This window comes from Leucoraja erinacea, chromosome 2 (genome assembly GCF_028641065.1).
Source record: "Leucoraja erinacea ecotype New England chromosome 2, Leri_hhj_1, whole genome shotgun sequence".
NCBI classification, from domain to species: domain Eukaryota; kingdom Metazoa; phylum Chordata; class Chondrichthyes; order Rajiformes; family Rajidae; genus Leucoraja; species Leucoraja erinaceus.
Genome location: NC_073378.1, coordinates 103774433 through 103798189, shown reverse-complemented (window position 1 = coordinate 103798189; position 23757 = coordinate 103774433). Strand labels below are relative to the sequence as shown.

At 45.7% G+C, this 23757-nt stretch overlaps 1 protein-coding gene across 2 annotated transcripts in view; it reads left to right on the top strand.

Annotated features, from left to right (window-relative positions):
- Positions 1–8487: 8487 nt before the first annotated feature.
- The window catches only part of LOC129713270 (glycoprotein-N-acetylgalactosamine 3-beta-galactosyltransferase 1-like), a 39027-nt gene continuing 23757 nt past the window's right edge, over positions 8488–23757 (top strand). Inside the window, exon 1 of one of the 2 annotated variants that reach the window (XM_055662244.1) lies at positions 8488–8630. The gene's annotated coding sequence lies outside the window, so the exon portion shown is untranslated. Of the gene's footprint in view, positions 8631–10852; positions 10872–23757 lie in introns of those variants that run through there. The other variant, XM_055662253.1, reaches the window with a different exon arrangement.

The following is a 23757-nucleotide window of genomic DNA, read 5'->3' as shown; positions in this document are numbered from 1 at the left end:
AACTCATCCACCTTATTACGAATGCTCCTTGCATTGAGACACAAAGCCTTCAGACTTGTTTTTACAACACTCTTAGCCCTTATACAATTATGTTGAAAAGTGGCCCTTTTTGATTTTTGCCCTGGATTTGTCTGCCTGCCACTTTTACTTTTCACCTTGCTACCTATTGCTTCTACCCTCATTGTACAGCCCTCTGTCTCTCTGCTCACACATTAAAGAAACCCACCACCGCTTATTCTCTTATTATCTTTTTCTTCTTTCTCCCCTACATGTTGGGTCTGAGTGCTTCCCTTCTCTGCCTCCTGCCTCACACACTGTCTACTAGCTTTCTCTATTTGAGTCCCTCCCCCCAACCATTCTAGTTTAAAGTCTGTTCAGGAGCCTTTGCAAACCACCCCGCCAGGATATTGGTCCCCCTCGGGTTCAAGTGCAACCCGTCCTTTTTGTACAGGTCACACCTTCCCCAAAAGAGGTCCCAATAATCCAGAAACTTGAATCCCTGCCCTTTGCACCAGTCCCTCAGCCACGCATTTATCCTCCACCTCGCTCCATTCCTACTCTCGCTGTCGCGTGGCACAGGCAATAATCCTGAGATTGTTACCTTTGCAGTCCTTCTCCTTAACTCTCCTCCTAACTCCCTAAATTCTCCTTTCAGGACCTTTTCTCTTTTTCTACCTATGTCATTGGTACCTATATGTACCACGACCTCAGGCTCCTTTCCCTCCCATTTCAGGATATCTTGGACACATTCAGCCACATCCCAGACCCTGGCACCAGGGAGGTAAACTACCATCCGGGTCACCTGACTGTGTCCACAGAATCGTCTATCTGACCCCCTAACTATAGAGTCCCCTATTACTACTGCCCTCCTCTTCTTTTCCTTACCCTTCTGAGCAACAGGGCCGGTCTCTGTACCGGAGGCCCAGCCGCTGTCGCTACCCCCAGGTAGGCTGTCCCCCCCAACAGTACTCAAGCAGGAGTACTTATTGCCAAGGTGTACAGCCACTCTTTAGTCCCTGCCTCTGCCCCTTGCCCCTCCTAACCGTGACCCACTTCTCTGTCTCCCGTGGTCTTGGAGTGACCACCTCGCTATAACTCCTCTCTATGACCTCCTCACTCTCCCTGACCAGACAGAGGTCATCGAGCTGCTGCTCCAGGTTCCTAATACGGTCCCATAGGAGCCCCATCTCGACACACCTAGCGCAGTTGTGGACATCTGGAAGGCTGTGAGACTCCATGACCTCCCACATCTGACATCCAGAACAGTAAACTGCCCTGGGCCTCATACTGCCCCCTTACCCTGGCTACAATACAAAGTACAATACAATACAAACTGCTGGAAGAAATCAGCAGGGATCTAATTCCCAATCAGCTGCTTACTCTAGTCCGCTTCCACCAATCAGCGGCTTCCTCAAGCCCACTTCATTTGAAATGTGAACAGTGAATGGAACGTTGCAGAATTGAGTTCCTCCCTCTACAACCACTCCTGGGCCTTTGTAAATTAAAGCCCTGCGCTCGGTTTTTGAACCTACCACCCGGACGTTGCTCCACTCTCTGCAACCGCTCCTGGGCCTCTGAACCGAATCCAGAATCCGAACTTCAAAGGTTCAAAAATTCAAAGGTCAGTTTATTGTCACGTGTCCCAATTAAGGTACATTGAAACTCGATTTACCATACAGACATACTAAAAAAAAAAAACAACTAGACACACAACTACATAAAAGTTAACATAAACATCCACCACAGCAGATTCCCCACATTTCTCACTGTGATGGAAGGCAATAAAGTCTAATCTTCTTCCTCTTTATTCATGGGGCAATTGAACCATCTGCAGTTATGGCTTCGATGCCCCCACGTCGGGGCGATCAAAGCTCTGGTGTCGGGTTGGTTGAAGCTCCTACAGCCTGGAGCTCCCAAAGTCAATCTCTAACCAGGGTTCGTGAGCTCCACGATGTTAAAGTCCACAGAGCTGGCCATCTCCCAGGCGCCCCTGGTGGTATAAGCTGTTGATGTAAACATATAAGATTATTAAGGGTTTGGACACACTAGAGGCAGGAAACATGTTCCTTATGTTGGGAATCCAGAACCAGGGGCCACAGTTTAAGAATAAGGGGTAAGACATTTAGAATGGGGATGAGGAAACACTTTTTCACACGGAGAGTTGTGAGTCTGTGGAATTCTCTGCCTCAGAGGGCGGTGGAGGCCAGTTCTCGGGATACGTTCAAGAGAGAGCTCAATAGGGCTCTTAAAGATAGCGGAGTCAGGAGATATGGGGAGAAGGCAGGAACGGGGTACTGATTGTGGATGATCAGCCATGATCACATTGAATGGCGGTGCTGGCTTGAAGGGCCGAATGGCCTTCTCCTGCACCTATTGTCTATTGTCTATTCACCTTTTGCCAACTAAACATAGCAAGAGGAGAGGGGTCAAATATAGAGCCAGAGGGAGGGATGTTCCTCAAAAATATAGTCTTATCTTGCCTTAAAGGATTGGTGACTGAACATATTGGGTCGATACCCTTCTTCAGTCTGGACATTTTTTTCCACAGATGCTGCCTGACCCGCCAAGGTCCCTCAGCCCTTTGAGATCAAATGTGATCCTATGTAGGGTTTTTAATCCAATTCCACTCGGTAAAATGGTTCCTAAATCAGCTTCTCTTTGGTTTGCCATGCCTCCGGTACCCGGCTCTTGTCACTCAAAGTAAGTTGTATCGTTGACTAATTTAAAATGATAAAAGGATGGGTCAGCCTTTTACCAAGCTCTTTTGATGGGGGTAGGCTTCTTGTTACAAAGGAGGCTGAGGGGTGATCTACAACTGAAGTGTAAAAGATCGTGAAGGATTTGATAAAGAGAATGCTCATCCTTTTACACATGGTTGATGATTCTAACATAAGTGGGTAGATGCTCGAAGTGAGTGAAGAGATATTTAAGAGAAACTTCAGGGGCAAAGTGTTCACTCAACGTTTAGTCTGTATCTGGAATGATTTGCCAGAGGATTTTTAGAATGTTTAAAAGACACTTGGACAGTTAAAGGGTTAAGGACACAACTTCAAATCCCATTCTTTGATCCTTCCCTCCTATCAGTGGTTCTTCTCGTCTCCACCCCAGCAGTTACACTGCCCCCCTATTGTCTCCAGCTTTTCATTACAGTATATTATCTGCTCCCAGACGACCTGTTCAAAGTTCCCCTCGCCTTAATTAAAATGATTTTAATTGCGATTATACATACATACATATTACAGTTATTGATGTGTTTTTTGCCCCACCTCTTCCTTTCACTTCTCTTTACCAACAGTTTTAACCTAAAGTTTAAAAAGTTTGTCGACTATTGAATTGTCCTTTTCAGTCGACAGACTTTTAAAACTTTTGGATAAATTGTTGGTAAAGAGAAGTGAAGCGAGGAGGTGGGGCAAAAACAAACAGATAATTGCAATTTTTTTTTAACACACAATCAGATACAATAATGTTGTTTAAATGGTTTTCAGATAGGCACATGGATATGCAGGGAATTGACAGAAGGGGATCACGTGCAGGCAGAGCAGAATAGTTTCTGTTCTGTACTATTCTATTTTCTCTAAAATTGACAAATTAACAAGAACATAGTTTTGGGAATATCCTGCTGGTCTATTCCATTAAAATATAATATGATGTTGTAATTTTAAAAAAAAAGCTTAACACTGTCAACTCTGAAAGTATTTAAGCAGTGTACTTGGAAAGACAAATTGAGTTAATGTTCCAGGGTGGTGAATTTTCTACCAGAACCAGTAAAATTAGACAATCCATGGGAAGGAGTCCTCGCCCCCCCCACTGATGACCCCTTTTCCCATCTCCAACGCACTCCCTCCTCATGGAACCCCCCTCATCGCCAATTTCCGGCTTTAGAACTCTTCATCAATAACTGCCGTCGCGACATCAACCGCCTCAACTTCTCCACTCCCCTGTCTCACTCCAATCTCTCTCCCCATGAACGTTCTGCCATCGACTCACTCCGCAACAACCCAGATTGGGTTATCAAATCTGCCGACAAGGGAGGTGCCATGGTAGTCTGGCATGCCGATCTCTACAAAGCTGAGGCCACGCGCCAACTCTCGGACACCTCCTCCTACTTACCCCTGGACCATGACCCCACGGACGAGCACCAGGCCACCATCTCCAGCACCATCACTGACTTCATCAACTCCAATGCCCTACCCGACCGAGCCTCCAACCTCATCGTTCCCCAGCCCCGTACGGCCCGATTTTACCTTCTCCCCAAAATCCACAAACCTGACTGTCCCGGAAGACCCGTTCGTGCCCCACCGAACTCATTTCCAAATACCTTGACTCCATCCTATCCCCCTTGGTTAAATCCCTCCCTACCTATGTTCAAGACACCTCAGACACTCTCCTTCGTCTCAGCGCATTCCATTCTCTAGGCCCTCACCCCCTCATCTTCACCATGGACGTCCAGTCACTCTACACCTCCATCCCCCACCAGGATGGTCTCAAAGCCCTCCGGTTCTTTCTCGACCAGAGAAGCAACCTATACCCAGCCACTGACACTCTCCTCCACCTAGCGGAGCTGGTCCTTACCCTCAATAACTTCACGTTCGACTCCTCCCATTTCCTCCAAATACAAGGCGTAGCTATGGGCACAAGCATGGGCCCCAGCTACGCCTGCCTCTTTGTCGGGTACGTTGAACAATCCTTGTTCAATACATACCAGGGCCCCATCCCCGACCTCTACCTCCGCTACATCGACGACTGCTTTGGTGCCACCTCCTGCACCCGCACACAACTGACTGACTTCATCCACTTCACCACTAACTTCCATCCGGCACTCAAATACACCTGGACCATTTCCGACACTTCCCTACCATTCCTTGACCTCACTATCTCCATTGCAGGTGATAGACTTCTGACCGACATCCACTATAAACCCACTGACTCCCATGGCTATCTGGACTACACTTCTTCCCACCTTGCTTCCTGTAAGGACTCCATCCCCCTACTCCCAATTCCTCCGTCTATGCCGCATCTGCTCCACGGATGAGGCATTCCACACCAGGACATCTGAAATGTCCTCATTATTCAGGGAATGGGGGTTTCCACCATAGATGAGGCTCGCACCAGGGTCTCATCCATACCCCGCAACACTGCTCGCTCTCCCCATCCCCCCATTCGCAACAAGGGCAGAGTCCCCCTAGTCCTCACCTTTCACCCTACCAGCCGTCACATACAAAAAGTAATCCTCCGTCAGTTTCGCCACCTCCATCGTGACCCCACCACTCGCCATATCTTCCCATCTCCCCCCATATCTGCCTTCCGCAAAGACCGCTCCCTCCATAACTCCCATGTCAATTCTTCCCTTCCCTCTCATACCATCCCCTCCCCGGGCACTTTCCCTTGCAACCGCAAGAGATGCAACACTTGTCCCTTTACCTCCCCCCTCGACTCCGTTCAAGGACCCAAGCAGTCGTTCCAGGTGCGACAGAGGTTTACCTGCATCTCCTCCAACCTCATCTATTGCGTCCGCTGCTCTAGATGTCAGCACATCTGCCCAGCCAAATTGCCACTTTGTAAAATTTGCTGATGACACAGTTCTCCTGTCTCTTCTTCCAAGCCATACACAACATCACAGCTCAGCCCTGCAGGACTTTATAGTATGGTGTGAAAAGTCTTGTCTTGAGCTAAATATAAGCAAAACCAAGGACATGATTGTGACTTTTTCCCCCTAACAGAGACAGATGGCTGAGGCAGCCACCACTATCATCCAGTAGGAGCCAGTGGAGGTAGTGGAGGTATACAAATACCTGGGAACAGCCTTCGACAACCTGCTAAGGTTTTCCTCTAACATAGAGGAAATCCTTAAAAAGTGCCATCAGAGACAGTACCTACTCAGGAAGCTGAAGTCATTTGGGATTAACAAAGACATTCTCACCACATTCTACTACGCATTCATTGAAAAGGTAATAACCTTCTCTTTCACTAGCTGGTTCCACTCCATCACCCTGCAAAACAGAAACCGCCTGTTGAATGTGGTAAGAGTCTGCTCAAAAATCATTGAGCAGCCCGTCCGAACTCTCACTGCCTTATGCGACCAACAGTCTGTAAAGTTAACACGCAGGATTCTTCAGGACCCCTCTCATACACCTGGACCATTTCCGACACTTCCCTACCATTCCTTGACCTCACTATCTCCATTGCAGGTGATAGACTTCTGACCGACATACACTATAAACCCACTGACTCCCATGGCTATCTGGACTACACTTCTTCCCACCCTGCTTCCTGTAAGGACTCCATCCCCTACTCCCAATTCCTCCGTCTACGCCGCATCTGCTCCACGGATGAGGCGTTCCACACCAGGACATCTGAAATGTCCTCACTATTCAGGGAACGGGGGTTCCCCTCCTCCACCATAAATGAGGCTCGCACCAGGGTCTCTTCCATACCCCGCAACACTGCTCTCTCTCCCCATCCCCGCACTCGCAACAAGGGCCGAGTCCCCCTAGTCCTCACCTTTCACCCCACCAGCCGTCACATACAAAAAGTAATCCTCCGTCAGTTTCGCCACCTCCAACGTGACCCCACCACTCGCCACATCTTCCCATCTCCCCCCATATCTGCCTTCCGCAAAGACCGCCCCCTCCATAACTCCCTTGTCAATTCTTCCCTTCCCTCTCGGTCCACCCCCTCCCCGGGCACTTTCCCTTGCAACCGCAAGAGATGCAACACTTGTCCCTTTACCTCCCCCCTCGACTCCGTTCAAGGACCCAAGCAATCGTTCCAGGTGCGACAGAGGTTTACCTGCATCTCTTCCAACCTCATCTATTGCGTCCGCTGCTCTAGATGTCAGCAGATCTATATCGGTGAGACCAAGCGGAGGTTGGGCGATCGTTTCGCCGAACACCTCCGCTCGGTCCGCAATAACCAAGCTGACCTCCCGGTGGCTCAGCACTTCAACTCCCCCTCCCACTCCGTCTCCGACCTCTCTGTCCTGGGTCTCCTCCATGGCCACAGCGAGCAGCACCGGAAATTGGAGGAACAGCACCTCATATTCCGTTTGGGGAGTCTGCATCCCGGGGGCATGAACATCGAATTCTCCCAATTTTGTTAGTCCTTGCTGTCTCCTCCCCTTCCTCAACCCCCCTGCTGTCTCCTCCCATCCCCCAGCCTTCGGGCTCCTCCTCCTTTTCCCTTTCTTGTCCCCACCCCCCCCCGCCCCCGATCAGTCTGAAGAAGGGTTTCGGCCCGAAACGTTGCCTATTTCCTTCGCTCCATAGATGCTGCTGCACCCGCTGAGTTTCTCCAGTTTTTTTTGTGTAACCTTCGATTCTCCAGCATCTGCAGTTCCCTCTTAAACCCCTCTCACATCCTGTTTCCTCAGGACGCAGACTCCGCTGTCCGGGTTGCCGGACACAGAGGAGGGAGGCAACCTTCATCCCCAGGGCTGTCCAGCTTTTTAATGCTGATCACTGACTCATGAACATATGAAATGAAATAACCTTCTATATGCACTTTTTAATTGAAGCTCTTAGGAAGCACTTTAAAAACTATTACTATGTGTTGAATGTTGATGTGCGGTGTGTGTTGTGTGATTGTGCAGTGTGGCTGTGAAATGCGTGTGCTGGTTGATTGTGCAGTATGCTTATGTTTGTTGATTGTGTCCCTTTTTAAAAAGCTACTGTAATGCGTCCTTTTAAATTGCCCCTCGGGGACGAATAAAGTGCTTTGAATTGAATTGAATTGAGATCTATATCGGTGAGACCAAGCGGAGGTTGGGCGATCGTTTCACCGAACACCTCTGCTCGGTCCGCAATAACCAAGCTGACCTCCCAGTGGCTCAGCACTTCAACTCCCCCTCCCACTCCGTCTCCGACCTCTCTGTCCTGGGTCTCCTCCATGGCCACAGTGAGCAGCATCTCATATTCCGCTTAGGGAGTCTGCATCCTGGGGGCATGAACATCGAATTCTCCCAATTTTGTTAGTCCTTGCTATCTCCTCCCCTTCCTCAGTCCCCCTGCTGTCTCCTCCCAGCCTTCGGGCTCCTCATCCATTTTCCTTTCTTGTCCCTGCCCCCCACCCCCGATCAGTCTGAAGAAAGTTTTCGGCCCGAAACTTTGCCTATTTCCTTCACTCCATAGATGCTGCTGCACCCGCTGAGTTTCTCCAGCTTTTTTGTGTACCTTCGATTTTCCAGCATCTGCAGTTCCTTCTTAAACAAATTAGAAAATTAACTCGTTTAAATTGGCAGAGAAGGAGGGATGGAGAAAACAAAGGGAATGTCTTTGACAATGTGGAGAATGAAACTGAACGACAGAATAAAACTGTTGAGAGAGCATGATATAGGTCTTAAAAAGTCGACAGACTTTTAAAACTTTTGGTTAAAGTGTTGGTAATGAGAAGTGAAGGGAAGAGGTGGGGCAAAAACGAGCAGGTAATTCCACCTCTCCCACCCTTCCCCCTCACCTCTCTTTACCAGCTTTTTTCACTCTGTTCTAACAGTCTGAAGAAAGATCCCGACCTTTGTCTCTCCATTCCCTCCACAGATGCTGCCCAACCCGTTGAGTTTCTCCAGCGCTTTGCGTTTTGCCCCAGATCTCCGCATCTACGGCTCCTCGTGTCCCCTCTTTCACTTTGTTGCAAACGTAAGTGGATGTTAAAAAAATCTAATCTAACATTCCCGGTGGAGGCTGCGGAGTAGCGGGCGGGCTCCCGTCACTCGGACCAGCTCCAGTAGATACAGATGGTGTAAGCACTTGGACCGGACGAGGTTGGCGAACAGGGGAGTCGCGCTTGTCATGAGAGGCTGAGCAGTCGTTTATTCCAATGTCTGAGGATTGACTCTCGCGTAGACAGGGCTGCTGAAGGAATCACTTGCCTGGGAGCAATAGCGATGTGGACCTACACATATTTCATGAAAGGGAAATGAGGGCGGGTGGAAGTTTTTATGGGGTTAAGTGGGTTGGGTGGCCAAAAGGGAACTAGACTGGAATAGGGGTTTAGACGGCGCGGTTGTCTTTCCCTGGCAGAGTCAAATCTAATTTTACAACCGGTTGATCAGTCAATTGTTTTAAATCCAGGAAAATGGATTCGATGGAAATCAAGTGAACTGCGGCGATAGAGCGCGATAGGATCCTAGTTGCAACCTAGTGTACGCGACTCTTGTGTATTGCCTAGTGTAGGCTGGTAGCGCATCAGAGAAGCTTCAGGGGGTAACTAGGACAGCACAGAAGATCATTGGTTGCCCTCTCCCCTCCCTGATGGATATTTACACCTCCCGCTGCCTTAGCAGGGCAAAGAATATCATCAAAGACAGCTCCCATCCTGCGTTTGGACTGTTCGACCTGCTGCCCTCTGGAAGGCACTATAGGTGCATCAAATCCAGGACAAATAGACTCAGGAATAGTTGTTTTCCGAAAATTATAACTACTCTTAATTCAAATTCACACATGCACTGACTTCACAGCCCAACACCCGGATTTCCATCTGTATATATGTATATAGCGCCGCAGAATTGTGCACCTATCCCCCCCCCCCCCCCCCCCCCCCCCCCCTCCTTCTCCCTTCTGTTTTTGTTTTCTGTTTCTTGTTTTTTGTACTAAATTATATGTATGCACTGAGTACGAGCAGCTTTTAATTTCATTGTACATGTATAGTGACAATAAATGGCATATCTATATCAATCTTGCCTGGGGGCAGTGTGGTGGGAACCAAAGATCTTAAAGCAGAGCAAGATAGGCCACTCCTGCGAAATACAATGGGCTGACGTGTAGTAGCTACGGAGGGGATCCTGGGCATTTTCACCCGCCCATTTTAGTAACCGGAGCCTACCTGACCCGACCCGACTCGCAGTGTAATCAATGTTGCAGTTTGTGTGTGTGATATAGGGTTAGATTCATAATTCTGTCAGCTCAATAATTAATTAGATTCATAATTCTGTCAAGAATAAAATTTGACTCTGGTAATTGTCTTTTCTAATGTTTTTTAAATCATTTATTTTTTAAATGGCTCACAAGCAGCGTTTGAGTTGATTTTGTAGTAACCGGAACCGACCCGACTCGCAGGGTAATTGACATTGCGGGGGAAGTTTTTGTGTGTGAGATAGGGTGATTTCACCAAAGGTCAAATGAGCGTAGATCCCCCCTCACGTGACCGAAAATTTTAACTGGAGGACATATGTCACATCGGTACATGTTAGTGAATGGGGAAACGCGCACTTTCCCACCCGTTAAAAACATGGAAAACGGCCGATTTTTGAGCTGAAATTTTCTGTGCTAGTCGGGGTGACCGTGAAGCACAGCGACCTAAATTTTCAGGCAAAAAAAAAGATAGAAAGTAAGGTAATTACAAGAGGGAACTGAAGGTGGACCACAGCGGAAGTGAACAGCCGACATTTGCCGTGGAGATTTAAAGATCCAAAATATCGGGAATTATCGCGTTTGCTCGCTGAATTTCACCAAAAGTAAGTTAATAATGCCTTACTTTTGATGAAATTCAGCGAGCAAACGCGATAATTCCCGATATTTTGGATCTTTAAATCTCCACGGCAAATGTCGGCTGTTCATAGATATAGATTGAGTACAGCAGGGGGCTGAGCACGCAGCCTTGAGGAGCTCCCGTGCTGATTGTTATGGAGTCTGACACATTTCCACCAATACGAGCTGTCTGTGGTCTGTGAATGAGGAAGTCAAGGATCCAATTGCAGAAGAATGGGCAGAGACCCAGTTCTGCGAGTTTGGTGACCAGCTTGGAGGGGATGATTGTATTAAATACCGAGCTGTAATCAATGAAAATATGAGTCTGACATATGAGTTTTTGTTGTCCAAGTGGTCCAGAGTGGAGTGGAGAGCCAGCGAGATCGCATCCACCGTTGATCTGTTGTGGCGGTAAGTGAACTGCAGTGGGTCCAGGTTTTTGTCGAGGTAGGAGTTGATTTGTGCCATGATCAACCTCTCAAAACACTTCATCACCACCGATGCCACTGGTCGATGGTTATTGAGGCACGTCACCTTAATCTTCTTGGGCACTGGTATAATTGATGCCGTTTTGAAGCAGGTGGGAACCTCAGACCTCAGCAGTGAGAGGTTGAAAATGCCCTTAAGATCTCCAGCCAATTGGTCCGCACAGGTTTTTAGGACATGACCAGGTATACCATCAGGTCCAGGCGCTTTTCGAGGGTTCACCCCTCTGAAGGATTTTCTGACATCGGCCTCTGTGACTGTGACTGAAATACCATCACAGCGAATGGGGGCTCGGGCAGGCACATCAGTGTTCTCCCTATCAAAGCATGCGTAAAATGCATTGAGCCCATCAGGGAGTGATGCTATGCTGACATTCAAGCTACCTCCTGATCTCGCCTTGTAGGAGATTATTGCATTCAGGCCCCGCCACAGCTGCCGAACATCCGTCTCATCCTCCAGTTTGGAGCAGAAGTCCCTTTTGGCCTTTTTGATGGTCTTTTACCAAGGTCGTATCTGGACTTCATGTAGGCCGCTGTATCATCAGACGTGAATCCCTGGTGTCTGGTCTTCAGAAGAGTGCGGATCTCAAAGTTCATCCAAGGTTTCTGATTGGGAAACACCGGAAGGTTTTTGTAGGGATGCAGTCCTCCACACATTTCTTTATGAAGTCTGTAACGACTGTGGCGTATTCATTCAGGTCCGTTGCCAAGTCCCTGAACATTGCCCAGTCTACAGACTACAAACAATCCTGGAGTTGTTCCTCTGTGTGCCCCCCGCCGACCAGCTCTGTACTGTCCTCACCTCTGGGGGTGCGCTCTTTAATTGCTCCAGCTCCGTTACGAACTGGGGTTCCCTCAAAGTCGGCAGCTCCAGCTTCATTGTTCCTGGAAGACCTAGCTCGTCGGCTCTGGAGGTCATCCAGGAGTTTCCAGGTACAGTACCTGCGTTCCTCCGTCGGGTCAGGTGTTTTCCAGCGAGCGTGGGAAAGTTTAAAGTCCGGGGCTCCTGCAGCAGAGGGAAATCGCAAGAGCCTTTAGGTGGCCAAGCAGCTTTTCCGATACGGCACCAAATTCTGCTGGTTTCCTGATCCAGGTGAGTTGGTGGGAGTTGCAGGTAATCCTTTTCTGTTTCTGGTGCTTTGCAAAAATCGCCGCAGGCAGGCACTATCTTGGGATCACGTGCAGGCAGAATAGAATAGTTTCTGTTCTGTACTATTCTATTTTCTCTAAAATTGACAAATTAACAAGAACATGGTTTTGGGAATATCCTGCTGGTCTATTCCATTAAAATATAATATAATATCGTAATTTAAAAAAAAAAGCTTAACAGTCAACTCTGAAAGTATTTAAGCAGTGTACTTGGAGAGAAAAATGGAGTTAATGTTTCAGGGTGGCGAATTTTCTCTCAGAACCAGGAAAATTAGACAATTAACGCATTTAAAGTTGCAGAGAAGTAGGAGGAATGGAGAAAACAAAGGGAATGTCTTTGACAAAGTGGAGAATGAAACTGAACGACAGATTAAGACTGTTGAGAGAGCATGATATAGGTCTGTAAACTGCAGCGAATTGGTTTGGAGGAGGTGTGTATTGGCAGCAGATGAATTAGGGCGCATGAGAAAGAGGAGGAATTATTGGAATTGCAACGAAGTTGATGGAAATCTGAACTAAAAGAAAATTCCAAGCAGGTCCAAGCAGGTCAGGCAGCAAATGTGGAGAGGGAAAGGTCGAATGACAATAGCATGATTCTTTAAGAATTCGCACCATTTCTGGCACAAATGGGAAAGGTTGGTTACATGAAAATTCTTGAATTCAGTGCTGCATCCTTGACATTGCAACATAGCTAATGCTGTCCTAAAAGCTGGTGTAGCCTTCAATGGAACATTACTTCCTTGTTTAATTGGCAACATTCCAGTATTTACTGCCCTGAGCTAAGGTGGTGGCTGGCTGCAAGTTATGTACATGGATGTGTCTGACATCATCCCTCAGGCAGACCGGCTCAGGCCAGAATTCTTATCAGTGATCATGATTGTAGTGGTTTTAGGTTATAGTGATAATCTTGGTTTGTGCTGCTATTGCTGAGACCAGCTTTTACTTTGAATTCCATATGTTTCCAATGTAATTATTGCAACAACAAAAAGGGAGAGTGGGAATAGAAGCATTAAATTGACAGGTTAGTGGATGTTCAGAGACACCCTTGCTGACTAAACAGAGGTGTTCAGGTGTTTAGACTGCAGAAGGAACCTGACAAGAAACATCGATAGACACAAAATGCTGGAGTAACTGAGGGGGTCAGGCAGCATCTATAGATAGAAGGAATGGGTGACTTTTCAACCCGAAACATCACCAATTCCTTCTATCCAGAGAAGCTGCCTGTCCCACTGAGTTACTCCAGCATTTTGTGTCTATTTTCGGTTTAAACCAGCATCTGCAGTTCCTTCCTACAACATGACAAGAAACATAATCTGTCCATTCTCACCAAGGTGTGGCCTGACAAGATGAGTTCTTCTAGTACTTCTAGATTTTTGCTATAATACAAATAGTTGTGGTGGGCTACTCCTACTGCCTCTCTGGTCTGCTTAACTACCCATATCTCATTACAATCTGAATATATTCTTCTGTCCATTCCCACAGGCACTTTCCATGCTCCCCCTTAAAGTAGACAGTGTAACAGACCATTGTACCGCTTGGGAACAGGCAATTAACCCAACACGTCCTTGCTGATCAGTGGGTACCCTTCTGTATTAATCCCATCTCCTGGGACTAAATCCATAGCCTTCTATGCCGAAGTGATTCAAGTGCTCATCTAGACACTTCTTAAATGTTTTCAGAGCAAGCTTCAACCTTCCCATCAAGCAGCGCACACCAGGTAATGTCTACTCTGTGGATGAAGAAACCTGTTTGTCTCCCAGCAGAGTGAGGTGTCCAAAAGAGAATGTTGCCGACTGGCCCATTCCAAACTGCAGGCGTACATGCTGAGGGACACACTGATGATAGGTGTAGCCAACACTAAAGATCTGTGGGGGGAGACCACAGTCTAGGGTTCTTCTGCTGCTAGGCATTAAGGGGGTGAAACTGGTGGGGAAAACCCTAAAAAAGGAAAGGGATATCACTGCAGGGGGGCCACATGAAGAGGGTGCTAACATTACTGAGATGACACAATTGAATGTATAGACACTAAAGGTTTATGAAGAATTTTTGTTGCTTTTGTCTTATATATGTTTATTTATTCTGAATACATTTTACTCTCGAAATTTGAGAATGTTTCTCTCGACAAATAAGGAATTTAAATCAACCAGGGTCAATCTCCAGGTGGTTCAATTCAAAAGTTTACAATACTGAAAAATAAAGAATTAGTTGGTAGTTTCAGAAATAACTCTGAAGAGGTGAGAGTGTGGATGCTTAAAGTATTTTGAATTAGTTGGAGCTGTGATTTACTGTTGTGATAAAGGATCCATGAAGAAAATGAGGCTGGAGGAATAACAAAGAATGAGATGGCCAAACAAAGTTTTCTTAATAGAAAAAAGTGACAGGATGAATTTTGGGACATGTCTGATGAACCATGCGATATTCTAGTGTAAGGAATTAACAGCAATATAACTGATTTTATAATTTTGAAAAGGCCTACAATTATAAAACCCTGGTGCAGTTTTTTCAGGCATTGTGAATAATATACCTGCATGTGTAAAAGATTGGTGAACCAACATGAAACATAAATGGGTGATATTTTAGATTGTGAGCAGTAATTGCTGGGGCACCACAGGCATCAGTGCCGGGGCCTCAACTATTTACAATATTTATTAATGACTTTTGATGAAAGTTTTGAAGGTCAGAGTTATAGAACATGGAAATGGCCTCTTTGGCCCAATTCATCCATGACGACTGTATTGTTGATATGACCGATCTTGTTTGTCGGGATTTGGTCCACATTCCTCTAAATCTTTCCTATACATGTATCTGTCCAAATCGTTTTTAAACGTTGTAATTATACTGACCTCTACTACTCTGCGCTGGAAGCTCATTCCATATATGCACCACCCTCCGTGTGGAAAACTTTTCCCCATCAGTCCCTTTTAAAACCCATGTCTTCTAGTTTTAGACTCCCTTTCCCTGAGCAAAAGACCATGACTATCACTTTATATATCCCTGTCATGATTTTATAAACCTCGAAAATATGTTTCCTATGCTCCAGAGAAAAAAGTACCAGCCTGTTAGAGGGAATTTGTACTTTACCCGTACTCTATATCTACTCAGATAGGCATAGACACAAAATAAAACATTTCATAAATCAGTTTACGAAGGAAAAATCTAAATTTGCTGGAAAAATCTAAAGTAGACAAAAAATGCTGGAAAAATGCTGGAGACTCAGCAGGTGAGGCAGCATCTATGGAGAAAAGTAGGTGATGTTTTGGATCGAGAAGGCGCTCAACCCGAAATGTCACCTACTCCTTTTCCCCATAGATGCTGCCTCACCCGCTGAGTTTCTGCAGCATTTTTTGTCTACTTTCATAAATCAGTGGTGAGTTTATCAAACAAGTAGTTTTAATAAAAGGCCTTAGCAATATACATTGGGAAGTAGTGTAAGCAATCACAAACTACTTAAAAATCCTACAGTAACTGTAGGATTCTTATACTCTCATGACACAATCATTAGTTGTGAAGTTGAAATACCAATCATTAATCAATGTCTCTATAACTTTTCATCTTTGTGTTTCCACAAAGTTAACTTTAATCTTGAGTTTCTTGTTTAGAAATCTTCCTCCCATATATCTAACATGTAGATGCCATAAATGTCCAGATCCCCCCTCCAAATGGAATCCCTCGTAAAAGAGGTCATTTGTTAACCTTTGGGAGGCTTCCCTGATAAACACATTGACCAAGAGCAGCTTGTAATGCAAGATTGCAACAGATAAGAACCCACACTGAACTAAAAATAACTATTCTCCGCCCTTCTGATAAGGAAGCTTGTTTTCCAGCAAAATGTTTTAGCTTTGCTATTTTGACTACATACTTGGCCATTTTCCCATCATGTTCCCCAGTATATGAACTCAAGGGTTAACCAAACTATGACCTACTCTTCTTCCTTACAATTTTCAAAATTCCTTACAACATTTCCTCCTCTTGGCAATTGGCCACACCTAATTAAGCCATATTAAACAACACCGTTGAATACCCGACCTGGAGCTAATTGATGCCTGTATCCACTCTTCCTACCTGTCTAACTAACATCAGAGTTCTCAACTTATATTGTTTCCTGTTATACCAAAATCAAAACAATTACAATCAATAACTGTACAAATACCAATACATGTGATAAATTCCTAATCCATGGGTGTGCATCAGCATTCAGCCCCCAGTTCCAGTCCCACCAAGTCCATTTACCCAAAATGTCCTCTGCATCTCTATCATGCTTCTGAATAGTCTTAGTGCTCTCGTACCAGTCACGGATAACCATCTCACCCTCCTTCATCAGTGCCTTCCAATCAGCGTGGAGGTGTGGTATTGGTTGAAGTTTGGTGCAACAAAACCTCTTAATGTCTCGTCCACCTCATTCCGTACTAAATCCAAGCTTACTGTTTTGATTTTTCCTCTGACGGTACCATCAATTCCTTGTCTCGGATAGTGATCTGTATCGTAATACCCTGGATTACGACATTATGACCATGTAGAATACACATCCGGCTATTCGTTCCATACCACTTAGCAGAGGTAGCGACATAATATTTTCCCATTGATAGAGCAACACTCGCAAAAGAAGCATTAGGTTTTACATCAATCACAAGCCTACTGTTATTATAATGAGTAAATCCACAACCAGACTCCATCATACTCATTATTTCTTCTTTGATGACATTGGTGCAATCTGATGCCCCCTTGGTTCCTCATCAATTATTACAGCGTGATCAGGAGCATTGTAATGCAAGCTCCCTATTTGCATTGTTATGCAAGCTCCCTATTTAGACTGTTCAATATTATGCATCTTGTATTGGGTAAAAAGTCTTATTCTTCAACTGGTGTGGAACATGGAGAACAACTCCAATAATATGTTCCCTGAGCATCTTGACTCGCTATAGGCAGTGATCTTTGGTGACAATTAGGCTGCATATCCTGACTCCATTGTTTCAGTTGTTGATTCAATATCCAATTGGGGACTTGGTGGTTGGCTAACATTAGAATGCCACCCTGTACCTGAGATATTTGCCAGTTCGAATAAACACCACATACCTGTTCCCTATGCTCTTCCTGAGAAATATTACTCCCTCTGTCTATCATTCTATTTATTGTCCCCTCATAAGGTTTATGCATTTAACTCCCTTAAGACATACTTGCGATGCTTTCTCCCCAACCTTACTAAGTGTCTCGGCATCTTTATATCCCAGTTCTGCCACTCTCTGCATCCTCTCTCTCAACTAATTACTCATTAAGCCCATTATATCAACTATTGAAAACTCTGTTGCATATACATCTCCCATCTATACTATTACTAAAACTCTCATATTGACCACTTCCAGTCTGTATTGTTATTAAATTTGCGCAAAAACGACCCCCCATAATGCTACGATTTTTCGCCACCTTACTCATCATTCTCCTCTGCTGCAAGTTAAATAGGTTTTGTTCTGATTGGTGAAATATTAGAAAGGTTATTGGTCTGTTATTCGCCAGGATGGCGACGCCCCTTCAGGAACACAAAGACTGTGGAGGTTCTCGTGGACATTTTCCATCATGCTGAAAAATCTTCACGAGTCTTTCCGTGCTTACCTGCCGTTAGCGAGTCTTCCCGAGTACCTGCAGTTAGCGCTAAGTGACATCCCCGAGCTCCGACATACCCGCCACGTTCATTCTCCGTGTTTACCAGAAAAATTGATGGGTTACAGACAGAAAGCAAGGTATATTCAATCAAATGTTCAAATGCTGGAACAGGGTTGATTGACTGAATCAACCCTGATTATCAATCACTGGCCGCGAGAATAAAGCTGAAGGATCGTAGTGAGCAGAGTGTGAGCTGGGGCTGTGTTCTGTGAGTGGGGTCCACACCAACCCCTCACACATACATCCCCTACCACTACCCCCACAACCCCTCCCCACACTGTCCCTCCCCTACACCCCCCCCACACCCCCCCTCTACACCACCCCCTACAGGCCCCCTCCCCTACACCCCCTTACATGCCCCCTTCCATACACTCCCCTCCCCTCCCCTACAACCCCTCCTTCCCCTACACCTCCCTCCCCTACACCCCCCTTCCCTCCCCCCTCCCCCCCCCCCCTCGCCTATACCCCCCCCCCCCCCCTCCCCTACATCCCCTCCAGGTACACTACATCCACTTGCTCTCCCTTGTCCATTTCCCTCGTTACATGCTCAAAAAATTCCTGAAGATTAGTCAAGCATGATTTCTCCTTCGTAAATCCATGCTGACTCGGACCGATCCTGTGACTACTGTCCAAATGTTCCGCTATTTCATCTTTTATAATTGACTCCAGCATCTTCCCCACCACCGATGTCAGGCTTGTACCTTGTGCCTTCCGAAGAGTCCACCAGGGACTATACTGGGACAATGTTATACTGGACATTTTTTACATTTATCAAGCCAATTAACCTACAAACCTGTACGTCTTTGGAATGTGGGAGGAAACCGAAGATCTCGGAGAAAACCCACGTGGAGAACGTACAAACTAAATACAGACAGCACCCGTAGTCGGGATCGGACCCGGGTCTCATCGGCGCTGCATTTTGTTGTAAGGCAGCAACTCTACCGCTGCGCCACCATGACTGCTTTTGGTGGATGATTCCCTGTTTTCTTTCTGCCTCCTTTCTTAAAAAGTGGGATAACATTAGCTACCCTCCAATCCACAGGAACTGATCCTGAATCTATAGAACATTGGAAAATGATCACCAATTCATCCACGATTTCTAGAGCCACTTCCTTAAGTACCCTGGGAAGCAGACCATCAAGCCCTGGGGATTTATCAGCCTTCAGTCTCATCAGTCTACCCAACACCATTTCCTGCCTAATGTGAGTTTCCTTCAATTCCTCCATCATCATAGGTCCTCTGGCCACTAGTACATATGGGAGATTGTTTGTGTCTTCCTTAGTGAAGATAGATCCAAAGTACCTGTTCAACTTGTTTGCCATTTTCTTGTTCCCCATAATAAATTAACCTGTTTCTGTCTTCAAGGGACCCACATTTGGTTTAACAATTTTTTTCCTCTTCACATATCTAAAAAAACATTTACTATCTTCCTTTAGATTCTTGGCCAACTTACCTTCGCACCTCATCTTTTCTCACGAAATTGCCTTTTTAATTATCTTCTGGTGCTCTTTAAAAGTTTCCCAATCCTCTGGCTGCTCGCTCATCTTTCGTATGTTATACTTCTTCTCTTTTATTTTTACACTGTCCTTGACTTCCCTTGTCAGCCACGGTCGCCCCTTACTCCCCTTGGAATCTTTCTTCCTCTTTGGAATGAACTGATCCTGCACCTTCTGTATTATTGCCAGAAATACCTGCCATTGTTGTTCCACTGTCATCCCTGCTAGGGTCTCTTTCCAGTCAACATTGGCCAGCTCCTCCTCATGCCTCCATAGTCCCCTTTGCTCAACTGCAATACTGACACTTTCGATTTTCCTTTCTCTCTCTCATATTTATTGTAATATAAAACTCTGATCTTGGATGTGGATGTATTTATTTGTGTGTGTGTGTATTTGTTTGTCTGATTCACATCTCCTCGAAAACCCGACGCGTTAATGGTGAAATCTTTACATATTCCGGTAGAGATTTACGTCATAATCCCGAAAATCGCCTCATCTGAAAATTTGATTAATTATTTCCCGAAGTTTATACTAAAATTGTTCACCAATCTGAGATCTTTTTAAAATCTAACGAGCTGAACCAACGTCACAATGCCTCTGTTCCTCGCGGCAAGCTACGCAGAGGTTTCAATGCGCAGCCTGCTGGGCGCTGCTCTCAACGAGCTGCGAGTTATGTGATACCGCACCCCCACCCACCCCTCAATATCTACCCCCTCCCTCTCCCTCTCTACCCCCTTTCCCCTCCCTCTCCACCCTCCACTCTAGCCGCGCTTGCGCAGTTGGGGGTTATGCGTGAGTGGACAGGGTGGGGGATGGGGTAAAAGGAGCGAATATAATATAATATCAAGCGGGTGGTTAGTGTGTGTGTGTGTGACGCTGAAGGCCGCCCCTCTGCAATCGCACATTGAGGGGACGAGACCCAACGGGTCCCCCTTAGACTAAAGATATTAAAACTTATCATATTATGGTGACTACCTCCTAATGGCTCCTTTCACTTGAGTTCTCTTAAATCAAATCCGGTTCATTACACAACACTAAATTCAGAATTGCCTTCACCCTTGCAGGCTCCAGTACAGGCTGCTCTAAAAATCCATCATGGAGCCACTCTCTTTCTTGGCGTCCAGTACCAACCTGATTTTCTCAGTCTACCTCCATGTTGAAATCTCCTACAACCACTGTAGCATTACCTTTGCTACATGCCAATTTTAACTCTTGATTCAACTTGCACCCTATATTCAGGCTACTGTTTGGGGGGCTGTAGATAACTCCCATTAGGGTGTTTTTACCCTAACAATTCCTCAGTTCTATCTATACTGACTCTACATCTCCTGATTTTATGTCACCTCTCGCAAGGGACTGAATTTCATTCCTTACCAACAGAGCTGCCCCACACCTTCTGCCCACCCGTCTGTCTTTTCGATAGGACGTATACCGCTGAATATTTAGTTCCCAGCCCTGGTCCTCTTGCAGCCATGTCTCTGCAATTCCCACGACATCAAACTTGCCAATTTCTAACTGAGCCTCAAGTTCATCCACTTTATTTCTTATACTTTGCGCATTCATATACAACACTTTAACTTCGGTATTCACCTCCCCTCTCACACCTCCCCAGGTCACTATTGGCCCTAACCTTACTCTCTTATCCCTTCTCGAACTTTCCTTCCCATTAATTCGGGAGTCTTTTGTAACTGTTCCTGTACTCACTTCCCCTTTAACTCCATCCTTATACTCCCAATTTGTCAACCCCACATTTCATAAATCAGTGATGAGTTGATCGAACAAGTCGGTTTAATAAAAAGCCTTAGCAAAGTACATTGGGAAGCAGTGTGAGCAAGCTCAAAGTACTTCAAAATCCTACAGTAACTTGTGGTTACTTGTGAAGTTGAAATAACAATCACTAATCAACGTCTTTGTACCCTTTCAACTTTGTGTTTTCCCAAAGTAAACTTTAATCTTGTGTTTCTTGTTGTTTAGAAATCTTCCTCCCATATATCTAAAGGGCCTGTCCCACTTGCCGATTTTTTTTGGCGACTACCGGTATCGTTGACAGACGTATCAGGTCACTGAAAAAATTTGTGGCGTGATGCGGCAGTGACTAGTGAGACAGTCCCTTCACATGTAGATACCATAAATGTCCAGATTTCCCCACCAAATGGAATCCCTCTTAAAAGTGGTCATTTGCTAGCCTTTGGGAGACTTCCCTGATAAACACATTATAATAATAATAACTTTATTTATAGAGCACTTTAAAAACAACCACTGTTGCAACAAAGTGCTGTACATGACTAATCATGGACAAAAAATTATTACTTGACAATAAAAACATTAAAAGAGAGAGTACAAACAATAAAATTAAAAACATTAAAAGCACTAAAACAGGAGCAAAGTCTCAAGCAGGGTCAAAAGCCAAGGAACATAAATGTGTTTTAATACTGGTTTTGAAGATGGACAGTGAGGGGGCCTGTCTGATGTGCAACGGCAGAGTGTTCCATAGCGCCGGAGCAGCAACAGAGAAGGCTCTATCCCCTCTGAGCTTCCGCTTAGACGTCGGTACCTCCAGGAGCAGCTGATCAGCTGACCTAAGGCACTGGGCAGGAGCGTATGGATGAAGCAGCTCAGAGAGGTAAGGCGGGGCGAGCCCATTTAAAGATTTAAAAACAAATAAAATAATTTAAAAATAAACTCGAAAGTACACTGGGAGCCAGTGGAGGGAGGCCAGAATTGGCGTTATGTGCTCCCTCTTTCGAGTTCCAGTTAAAAGGCGAGCAGTAGCATTTTGAACCAACTGGAGACGAGCCAGGGAAGATCGAGCAACTCCAAAATAGAGTGCCAAATTGACCAAGATCAGCTTGTAATGCACGATTGCAACAGATAAGAACCCACACAGAACGACAAAGAAATATTCACTGATAACAAAGCTTGTTTTCAGAAAATGGTTTTAGCTTTGCTATTCTGATTACATTCTTGGTCATTTTCCTACCATGCTCCCCAGTATGTGAATTGCAGGGTTAACCAAACAATTACTGCATATAATCCTCCAACATTTTCGCTACCTCCAACAGGATCCCACTACTGGCCACATCTTCCCATCCCCTTTGTGCTTTCCGCAGAGACCGTTCCCTCAGTAACTCCCTGGTCAACTTGTCCCTTCCCACCCAAACTACCCCCTCTTCAGGTACTTTCATCTGCAACAGATGCAACACCTGTCCCTTTACCTTTCCCCTCGACTCCATCCAAGGACCCAAACAGACTTTTCAGGTGAGACAGAGGTTCACTTGCACCTCCTCCAACCTCATCTACTGTATCCGCTGTTCCAGTTGTCAACTTCTCTACATCGGTGAGACCAAGCGTAGGCTCGGCTATCGTTTCGCTGAACACTTCCGCGCAGTCCGTCTTAACCAAGCTGATCTCCCAGTGGACCAGCGCTTCAACTCCCCCTCCCATTCCCACCTTTCTGTCCTGCGCTTCCTCCATTGTCAGAGTGATGCCCAGCGCAAATTGGAGGAACAGCACCTCATATTTTGCTTGGGTAGTTTACACCCCAGCGGTATGAACGTTGACTTCTCTCACTTCAGACTGCTCTCGCTTTCTCTCTACATCCCCTGCCCCTTCCCATTAGTTTTACTGTCTCCACCTACATTCTGTCTTTCTCCCGCCCCTACTCTCAACATCAGTGTGAAGGAGGTTCTCGCCCCGAAACGTCACCCATTCCTTCTCTCATAAAGCCATGCTGACTTTGGTCCATCAAAATATCACTGTTGATGTGGTATAATTATGGTGGTAATTTTGTGTTAATTGGGGATAAAAGTAGGTTTGTGCCGACGGCAGAAATATTTCAACCATGAATCCATGCTAGAGAGGCGTTTAATATGTGCTATTGGAGCAAGTAGAACCAGTTTGTCTTGCTTGTAATCTACCTGCCCTTTTAATGAATGTTAAGCACTTTCACGACACACCCAACAAAAAACAGGAGTTAGCTACTTACCCCATAAGCGTGGCCATTCATAATTTCTGATTTAATTTAACAATTCAATTATACTTTATTGGCACATGTACTAGGTACAGTGAAGTGCTTTGTTTTGCATATAAACTGGTAAAATCACACCCCAGATCTCACCTAGGCAGTACACGTGTCACCACGTTTCTGGCACTGACAAAAGTTACAAAGGTTTCCCAAAAATTCCGATCTACTGCCTGCAGCCGCACGTGACACCAGGCTCCATTCCCCCCCCCTCCCCCCCCCCCCCCCCCCCCCCCCCCCCCCCCCCCCACATCTGCCGGGATGCCGTTCATTCATTTCTTGAGAGAAAAAAGTGACAGGATGGACTTTGGTCTGATGGTTCTAGTGTACAGAAATAACAGCAATATAATTGATTTATTCATTTTGAAAAGGTCTGCAATTATATTTTGAGCTTTGTTGCTGGTAAAACTCTTAACATTTTTATTTATTTCATGAATCCTGGTGACTAAAAAAATAAAGATTCGAAGGACTCTTTTAAAGCTGATTCT